The 10,862-nt window shown below is 36.6% G+C and overlaps 1 long non-coding RNA gene across 1 annotated transcript; it reads right to left on the bottom strand.

Annotated features, from left to right (window-relative positions):
* Positions 1–450: 450 nt before the first annotated feature.
* LOC143272772 (uncharacterized) lies at positions 451–4,416 on the bottom strand. Its single transcript, XR_013050360.1, has 3 exons — positions 4,181–4,416; positions 1,493–1,680; positions 451–799 (listed from the first exon to the last, which is right to left on the bottom strand). It is a non-coding gene; the product is annotated as an uncharacterized LOC143272772 (long non-coding RNA).
* Positions 4,417–10,862: the final 6,446 nt, after the last annotated feature.

The raw sequence follows: 10,862 nt of genomic DNA, 5'->3' as shown, positions 1-10,862 counted from the left end.
GGTGGTGCATGCCTTTAATCCTAGCACTCAGGAGGCAGAGCTAGGCAGATCTCTGTGAGTTTGAGGGCAGCCTGGGCTACCAAGTGAATTCCAGGAAAGTCATGAATCTACACAGAGAAACCCTGTCTCGAAAAACGAAATAAATAAATACATACATACATACATACATACATACATACATACATACATAAAGCACTCAGTGCCTTGAATAGCCATACATTCACTGTCATTGACTTCTGCCACCCTATCAGCACCAGTTCATTGCTAGTTATACTTCGCCTGAATAGGTTCATGGAATGGTATCTCAGGATTCTTTTCAGGGAACCCAATCATCCTTTTAGTCAAATATTCTCTAAAACAGGAGGAAACATTCAATAATACTGTCAATTGGGATTCCTTACTACATGGACATTGCTTATTAAATCTGTTGTCATCTCTATATAAAATATTGACCTCTGGGGCCTAATCTACAACATTTAGCTATAATTCACTTGTGATTCAGAGGAAATATTTACCTAGGTAGTTGCTTAAGATGGGACGCCTGTTGTCCCCATTCTGTTTTCAGACTCTCTATTTTCACCAAATCCACATTTTCCTCTTTATGTCTTTACTGGGTGGGTCCTTGTCCTCAGAGTAGGTTTACTTGTGTACCAGTATAGAGTCTGAGTTTTCTTTGGAGTAATCACACAATTTCTTTTCCAGAACATACAACTTTGTACGTGGTCTTGCATTTGCCTCTAACTTGCATATTTCTTCTTATATTTTAGTCCTTCATTCCTTGTTTATTTTCAGTGAATACCTGCAAAAGAGTGTAAAGCAATACCAATGCCCAGCAGTTAGTGCTAGCCCATGTTGAAATTTTGTTTTCTAAACACATTCCTTCATTCCATCAAATTCAGACTCATTCTCAGGACAAAGGCTAAATATTACAGATTCTTTGCCAGAATATAACTGCAATGGTCTCTAGCCCAATGTTGGCATTGTCATTCTCTGACATCCTATAGCCAGGCTTCCATGGTTCATAATTCCCTAAGCATTCTGGTCTCCCAAACTCGTTCCAGCATAGACTATTATGTACTCCATAGAGCATCTGAAGCCTTTTCTAACTCATAGCTGGAAATTTTCCCCATTCCTCCACAGACAACATTTAAGGGACTAAGAATGTGTATCATAGTCATGGTTCTACTTCTAATTATCCATTTTCTCCCTTAGTTTCTTCCCTAATTTCAATGATAAAAATATCAAGAAAAATCAATATGTCTAAATAATGGCTTCTTATGACTTGAGTTTCAACAATTATGTTCTATTATGCCAGAATAGGCATGATGCAGGAAGGTGATTCTGGTGAACACATTTCAGCTGCAGTAAAGTAGCAGAGGGAGAGAGTATGTGGGAAATGGAGAAACACTTGAGGGGATATGTAAAGAATTGGAGAAGTGCTGAGTTAATGTTTATTGTTAACTTGGGCATAATCTTTTCAGGACTCCATTACCTCAGCCTCAGGTGAACTGGCAAATCGCTGGGGGAGATTCAAGTATGGTCCAAGTGTGAATGTTTTAAATTGATTGATGAGATTATATAAAAATTAGCAACCTCAGTATCCAGTTCCCATATAAGTAAAGTATGAGCTTGCTTCTGTAGACACCTCCTTCAAAGACTAGTTACTTCCTCCTTCTTGTGCTGTAAAAAAGTCCAAGGAGATTTAGGGTTGTTGAGTACATGTTTTTGCTGTATCAGACAGAGCATGTCCCACTAGATCCCAGCTTTGGGTACTTATTTTTACGTGTCTGTACTTTCTCTAATTTTAATCAGCACAGCCATATTTGCAGAAACAAGCTGTGCTGGACTAGATGGGAGTTGGTTAATAAAGTTGAACTTCCACACAAAATGATAAACATTGTCCAGTAAGATTCTGTACCCTAAAGGTTCCAAATTATCCTGAATAGCTTTTCTTGGACAGTATTCAGACTAGAGAATGTTACAAGGTTAACATGTATACAAACACAGTTTGAGAGGAAGATTGGAAACAAAAACCTTATCAGGTCTTCACGAAAAGGGCTATATATCCATTCACCTGGTAAATTGTGAACTTTTTTCCCAAGAAACCTCCATTCGTGGAGCACTTATATGGTCTCTGTATTCCTTATACAATCTTTAATTTTGAAGCAAATTTTCTGGGACTGAATAACCTCTTAACCTAGAGGCACAACTTTGCACTGATTAATTTCCCCTGATATGTTGGATTTCCTTTCTATATCTCTGACCTAGATGGCTAGCATAAAAAGTACAACATTTTTCTTCATATCTTCTAAGACCTGATGGCTTATGGGAATTCTCCCTTGCCTATATTGTGGTTTTTCTGTCAATGTCTATGAAAATAAAAACCTCTAGGTTCTTCAGTGTTTCTCTTACATTTATTAATTAATACAATTAAGAAATCCAAAGGGTCTCTTTAATGTTACCATTTACAGTAACTAGGAACCAAATGTTTACATAGATGAGCCTAAAGGGGCATAGCATATTTGAACAACAACAACAAAAGAAACAGTTGTGGAATCACATCCTGAGTGTAGTTTGACTGTAATTAAGGATAGTTTATGCACATGCTCTCTTGACTAGCTTGAGTACACTCAGGTGAAGTGCTTTTGTGCTTTGCCTTTACCTGGAGGGTGGAGGAGGTCACTCTGCTGCTGTAAAACCCACCCAGACTTCTCTGTAACTTTGATTTCCACCAAACACTCAGTCTTTCTGTTTCTGCCATTAAGTGCTGGGTCACTGTAATTTTTGTGTTAGTCATTGTAAGTTTGTTTTGCTGAAGTTTGTAAACTCCTATCAACATGTACACTGTGTTGATGTAATTCATCATTTGTTTTGTTAGTCATATTCATTGTAAATCCTGCAACTTTTCTCCAAATTCCAAAGTAAAGAATATGAGCAATAAATGTTAGAAACTTCACATTTAGAAAATTTCTATATTGACTTATCATAGTTACATTCTAGTTTAGCTTTTTGAATGACTAATAAACATAGGTATTACTTGATTATGCTCTCTCCTGTACAAAACATGAAATTTATTCATATTTTTCACAATATAGCTCTACACTTCTGATGGTTTAGTGTTAAATGGGTCTTGTCCTTTCCACTGTAATCAACTGGGTATCATCTCTGTAGTGCTGATTCTAGAACTTTTTTAATCTTTGAGCTTATGTTTGAGAAATCAATTGGGAAACTTCTCTCCATCAAAAGTTCTAGAATTAATGGTTATAAATCTGGTACTGCCTCATGTTCAATTTTTGTCATCAGAAGGCTCTTCAGTTTCAAACACAGTTAACTTTTGTTTACATATAGATGGAAATCATATATATATATATATATATATATATATATATATATATATATATATATATATATATCACTCACATATCTGATTATCTGAACAAGTCATCTTGAAATATAAAGAACACTTTGGATCAAATTTCATCTAATGCCTGGCTGTGATAGCACACCCCTTTAATCCTGGCACTCATGAGGTAGACACAGGCTGATATCTGTATGTTCAAGGTCAGCCTGGTCTACAAAGCAAGAGCCAAGAAAGGCAGTGAAACTACACAGAGAAACTCTGTCTCAAAAAAACAAAACAAAACAAAAAGCAAATTTAATCTAATACATAAATATTGTTAAATCATGTCAGCAATATCTCAAATTGATCATTGGGTTGATAATTCAATCTTATCTTTTGATGTTAATTGCACAGACAGATTTCTCTACACACGGAATAGAAATTTTTATTCCAAGACAACCAAAAGTGTTTTTATACAGCAACAATAAGAAAAAAACACTTTCAATTTATATACTTGTGTATGGAAAAGTTTTTCAAAACAACTGATCCAAGAAATTATTCTTAGGATATTGGTGAATGTTCTGGTAAACTCATATTGACCTCTCAAGGGATCTATTTGAATTATTTTTTGCCAACAGCCACTTATCCATCAGTGAGTTCCCTTCTGTAGTTTCTTGTATGTTCCCTACCAATGCAATAGTCCTTTGTTCCCAGAGTTAATGTATTTGTTCCATTAATCTTTGTTTGACTTTGGTACATTTGCCTCACTGATTACACATTTCCACTCATCCTTCTCCTCTGTTCTTTCCACCACACCTGAGTCTTTTAATCTCACATTACATTTTTAGCTTGCTGATTAGCATGTTGGAGACAAAGTCTGTTCACATTTTGTTTTGGATGATTCCAGGTTTCTTTCCAAAATCTGGTCTGTTTTTTAACACTGGATATCTTGTGTATCATCACCCATATTTGGATTTGGGGTGAGTTTGTTGTTGCCTGAATGCAGCATGTCAAGAACACTTCCTTTCTATGTTTGCTCATCTTTTAGCATTATACATTTGTTCTTTGCATTTCTCCACTCTGTGGAAAACATAATATAGGGATTAGCTTTTGACCTGTGGTTAGTAAATAGTCATGGATTTTGCATTTTGAAACCATGATGATTTGCTATCTCTGTCATGCTTCATAATCTCGGGTCAAAGGCATGCAGGTAATCTTGACTATGTAAATGCCCCTCCAAAAGTACTGTCTTTTTCTACCCTGTTAGTTACTGCCATATGGACATATATTATCACTTTCAAGTTTTCATTTGCCTATGCCCTTCCATTATTTGGGGAGATCATAATGTGGGGATCATTTACAGGGAACATGGCCTGTGGAGGTTGAGTTCTCTGGACTTCAAGCCTATAAAGTCTGGTTTTGAGCAAAGACCTGAGAAGTTTCTGTTTTATCAGCCTGACAAAGAACTTACTTCATGAACTAAGTCTCAAAATGTGACTTCTGTTATTCATTGCCTATAACTACCATATCATAATGCTCTTTCATCCTTCCTGGCATTGGTAATGAGCAGTATATCCACTCGGATTTTCAACTTTGATATTTTATCTGTCTACAATATCAATGTGAATAGAATAACTTCAAATAATCAGAAATCATGGATTCATTTTTTCCTCATTAAGAATTTTTTAATTCATTTATATATCAATCACCCATCTTCCTCTCATACCTCCTCCCACCCACCCTAGTCTTCCCTGCTAACCAACACCCCATTCCCTCCTCTAAATATGTAAGACTTTCCATGGGGAGTCAACAAAGCCTGGTACATTCATTTGAGGGCAGTCCAATTCCCTTTCCCTGCATCAAGAATATACAAGGTGCCCCACCAAAGGTAAGAGGCTCCAAAAAGCCAGCTCATGCCACAGGGATTTATCCTGATCCAACTGCCAGGGGGCCCCTTAAGAAGACCATATCACACAAATGTCTTGCTTATGCTGATTCAGACCCGTGGAGGCTTTAAAGCTGTTGGTCTAAAGTTCACAAGTTCCCTCTTGGTTTGGTTTTCTCTGTTGGTTTCCCTGTCATGATCTTGATGCACATTGCTCATTCCCTCTCTTCCACTGGGCTCCTGGGTTTTCTCCTGGTTGACAGAGGCAGATATCACAGCAAAAGGGAGAAACCTGTTGCTAGGGAAGTTTCCCTGAATCAAAAGAATGACCCTACCTTAGACTAGTAGCAATAGTGGAGAAGCTTCCTGATCTGGTTTACCCCAGTAAGTAGATTGATGAATATCCTAACTGTCATCATAGAACCCTCATCCAGTAACTGATGGAAGCAGATGGATACATTCTTAAGCTTTATTAAGTTATGAAAGAAATTAAAAGCATTTAATGCAATGTCAAAGGACATCTGTCTATTGCTATATTCTTTCTCTTTAAGAATGATTTTTTTATAATATTGAATTATGTATAGATGTGTGTATACACATTTGTGGGGTGTGTGTGTGTGTATGTCTTGTGTATTTGCATCTAAGTGTACACAGATATATGCAGTGACCCCGAAGTCCTGACTATTTGATCAATATAAGACGTTACAAAAGGTTGTCAGCTGCCTGACTTGCATACTTAGAATCTGAATCAATTCTATTAAAGAGTAAGTATCAAGTCCTCTGTAGAACAGAGCCATCATTTGAGGCTTGTTGCTTATTTGTTTATAGCTACTTTCTCTCAGAAATAAAAAAAAACATTTTGTGCACATAGTTAGATGTATCTATTCCTTCTGTTTAATAACTTCCTTATCATCTTTAGGTATGTATTCTAAAACACCATACTCCTACCTGTCACACAGGATACAATTTGGTCCAGTGTTTTGAATGCTAAATAATATAAATGGTGATCATCATAGTGAAAAATGAGGCAGGGGATCATACAGTACCAGGGGCAATAGGGGAGTTAGATTGAGTAAAATTTTATTTTGGCTTCCTTTTAGCATGGCACATACTAAAGTGCTATCAACTCCTACTTTTTCCCAATAGCTTAGAGTACTTCATGCAGTGAATGCATTTTTCTAAGAGTAGAGTCTATCAGGAACAAAAAAATGTAATAACAGATAAAATGTACAAGCAACAAATAACGAAACGCACAGAAAGAGATCAGCTTCCCACTCTCCAAACCACTCTATGTAGGACACCTCAGAGAAAGCCTTGATTGTCTTGAACAGCCTCTGGCTGTTGCACTGGGCACCTTGTATGAAATGTCACTGAGCAGACCAAGCATTAGTCAAAGCCCAGATGCAATATTCAGAAATTATTTGACAAATTGTTCCTTGTATTCCTCTGATGTCAGCTTTCTCAGAGCTCTACACCCATGACAGAGACAATCATTTAAATTTAGATTCAAAAGAACTTCTTCTGAGTTTTCTGAGTCTATGAAAATGGTGAAGAATTCCTAAGGCCATTAGCCAAAATCCTGTGGAGAAAAAAACTTCATCTCTTCGCAGAGATTGGAAGTTTACTTTCATGCATAGAGTTGATCTCTGAGAACAAAATGATCTTTCTGGTATATCTGTGGAAGTCTAAGTAAGATATTTTTAAAACAATGATGGATAAAACAGATAAAGAAGTATGTATTAAGGATTTTCTGTGAATATGAACATATATTCAACAGATTGCTAATATACAGAAAAGCATTGAGGGGATATAACAACAAGTATGTTATCAAGAATGCAATCTATACATGTGTACATTACCTTGTGTATCTTTGATTAAGAATAATTTTTGAATTAATTGTGTATTGTGTTTATATCATTGCCCATCTCTTGCCTCTACAAGCTTCAGAATTTTTCTCCTACTACCTCTTCAATGTATGTGCTCATTTTCTTTATTTATATACATATATACATATGTACATGCATGTACACATTTTTGTCTAAACATGAATATATATATATATATATATATATATATACATATGCAGAAATAAATGTATAATTATATCCTGCTGAGTGTATTTAGTGTTTCTTATATATATATACATTTTTACAAGTATAGTGGATAACTTATAGGAGCCTCATCCCTTGGGATGATAGTTTCATGCATTTTTAGTATTTTATTATCACCTGTAATACTTCATCTTATTTGAAGCCTTGTGTGTTCTAACGCCAATTATTTTGTCTTGCCTACTGGTATTATCATCTTCCACATATACATATACATAAACATACACATATATACATACATATGGACACACATATTTAAACGTTCAAAACAGTAGATTTCTTCATGACATTTTCAAGGTTTTCTTTTTTAACCACTAGTTATCCTTAACTGTTACTGTTCCCCCTTCTTTTCATCATGCCCTTGCTCTATTTAGTTCTTCCACATTAATCATGTCCTTTTTCTCTTTATCCAATCTGAGTTCCACTAGGTCATTCTTGAAATCTCTCCATTCCATAGCCTGTTTCTCATGCTGGAATTGTGCACCTCATCCAATTTAAACACCATATGTAAGGAAATTGCATGTTTTTCTTTCATGTTGCCAAAAGAGATGGTACTCTAACAGTACAGTAGAAACTAGCAGCAGCCATTGGAAAAGCTTGTATGTTTCTTTCTTTTTGGTGGATAGCACAGACAATGCACTCTCCTAGGCTCTGTTTCTGCTTGTGAGGCACTTTTCTGCTGTGGATATTGCTCTGTATAAATAAACACTGATTGGCCAGTAACCAGACAGGAAGCATAGGTGGGACTAACAGAGAGGAGAATTGAGGGAACAGGAGGCAGAGGAGGAAACTGTGAGAGCTGCTGCCAGGACAAGGAAGATGTAAGGTATCAGTAAGCCACAAGCCATGTGGCAAAGTATAGATTAATAAAAATTGGGCTAAATATAAGAGTAAGAGCTAGACAATGATAGGCCTGAGCTAATGGCCAAGCAGTTTAAATAATATAAGTGTCTGTATGTTTATTTATAAGTGGGCTAAGGGACTGCCAGGGCTTGGCAGGACCTGGAGAGAAAACTCCTGCTACAAATAATGTCCAATGTGGGACAAGAGTTTCCACCTAAATCCTGAGTAAAAAGATTCTAAAACAGAGCTAAAAACAGTACCTAATTGTCTCTTTCAAGTTATGGGCACCCTGCATGTTTGAGCTACTATCTACTATGGTGGGTTCCTGGCTTGCGCTCGACCTGCTGTATGGCAGGAATGAGGCCTCTGCAAGTGGCACATTAAGCTGCATGGTGGATTTAGCCTTTGCTTATACTAAACAAAAAGAGGTTTCTGGGCTACACGCTGCTTTTATACAACCATAGACTCACTATTTCTGAGAGTTGATGGATCCCAGGGCTGGCAGAAAATGTACCACAGCCATGGTGGGAAGCTGAAGTAGGCAGAGGCAGCAGCCACAGTGCCATTTCAGTCTTAGAGTGCTGCAGTTTAAAGCAATAGCTTCACAATAAGACTGATTCAGATGGAATAGTTTACAATGTATGTAAAAATGTACATGGGCTTGAAAGAGAGAGAAAAATGAATATATACAGTTATATAAACAAATAGGTTTTAAAAATAAAGTCTTTAAAGAAACAGTAAAGATAATAAGCCACATAAAGATGGCTATCACACAGAGAATCTGGATTATGTTGTCTTTGATATTTGTAACTGAAGGAAAACATTTGATTGTAAAAGCTGTTGAATTATGCCAAAATGTATACTTTAAAGGTACCTTGACTTCAAAATTTAGATATAAGGATATGTTGCTTTGGAAAGGAGGCTCTGATTTTGTTTCCACAGAAAGCCAGAAGCTATGGATTTGTTCCAGATTAAGATACATCAGGTTTGACCAGCCAAGACAACCTGAAAGGTCTCCAATGACACCATGGCACAGATGACCCAACACCCAGAAACATTTCAAGGCAACTGGCTCAGACGATACACCCTCACAGACTACTCCATAATGCTAAAATTTTCTTTGTATACCCATAAGATACAGTGCCCCCCTCCAGCAGGAAGTAGTAAGAGAAGCTACACCCAAATTCCCAAATATACCATGCTGGCTCTAGAGATGGAATTGGCTCATTCCTTCTCTAAACCCAATTATATTCCTAAAATAAAAGGTTAAAAGATTCTTTTGTCCCATATCAGAAGAGCCCTCCGGTGTAGGACAGAGAAAAACAAATATTTTTATTTAAAACAGGTTGATTATAAGTGCAATCTCTTTCTAAAGAAGAAAAGGGGGTATGATATAGATATATAGGATATAGATATGATAGGATAAAAGGGTAGATTAATGAACCTACTATTAAAGAACAACTTGTTTAAAATGTTTTACATTTGGTATAGATTTTAGTTTATCTTTAAAATGTTTTACATTTGTATAGATTTTACTTTATTGATACAAGTTTAAACTTAATTTTGTTATACTGTATATATATTTCTATTCTCGTTTGAGGTATTATGTATATGTAACTCATTTAGATTAGAAGGTACAATTAAATAGATTAATAATTAGTCATCTATGTTCATCGTACCTATAGCCAGGTTAGTGACATCTTCTAGTTATGCATAGATATATTTCAGATAGATAAGTAATCTTAAAATACTTCAAAGACCTACAGAATATGACATTTAAAACATTTTTAAAAATTTAGACTTTCTGGACAGTGAGACATGTCTGCTCCTGACAGCACCGGATTTACTTCAGAGAGGTAGATGGGCATCAAAAAGACTCCATATGTGTAGATGTAACCAACTGTCTTATTAAATAAGAAACACAGAACCAATGCAAAGAAGAAAGCCAAGAGGTCAGAGCTAAGAGCTAAAACCTTACCCTTCCTCCTGCAGTGGTCCTACCTCTCCGAACCAGAGCTACTTCCTGTGTGTCTGTCTTTTTATAGTGTTTCTGTTCTGCCTTCTCATTGGTTGTAAACCCAACCACATGACCACCTCATCACGGCCTGTCTGTATAGATTTCCAGGTTTTCTATGATTGGTATTTAGATAAAAGGCATGGGTATCCAATACTGGCTGTATCCCTGAACACACAGAGACTTACCTAGCTCTGCCTACCAAGTGCTGGGATTACAAGTGTATGCCACCAATGCCCTGCTTTCCTATGGCTTACTAATAGCTCTGATCCCTAGGCAACTTTATTTATTAACATACAAATAACATTTTAATACAAATAAAATGTCACCATACATATGGAGTTTATCTTTACCTTGGCAAAAATAGCCATTTGGGCAAGAAACTGCTCTTGCCTGGACTGCTTGATCGACTGGACATACAGGACCCATAGAAAGATGACTACTAAACTTTGCTTGACAAAATGGTCCTTCAGGTTTCTGCTTCACAGAGAAAACTGCCAGTCATTCTTCAGGACACTGAGAAAAATGACTGAGGGACTCTAGCCCTGTGGGCTGAAGACAGATGCCCCAACTTTACAAAGGAACATGAGGTGACTGTCCAGGCTATCAGCTGTCTCTGTCTACCCTGCAAGAATCCTGAAAGTTGCTTGCATCCTCCATTTCTTAGGTAAT

This window comes from Peromyscus maniculatus, chromosome 4 (genome assembly GCF_049852395.1).
Source record: "Peromyscus maniculatus bairdii isolate BWxNUB_F1_BW_parent chromosome 4, HU_Pman_BW_mat_3.1, whole genome shotgun sequence".
Classification (NCBI taxonomy): Eukaryota; Metazoa; Chordata; class Mammalia; order Rodentia; family Cricetidae; genus Peromyscus; species Peromyscus maniculatus.
This window is presented reverse-complemented; position numbering and strand designations above follow the sequence as displayed.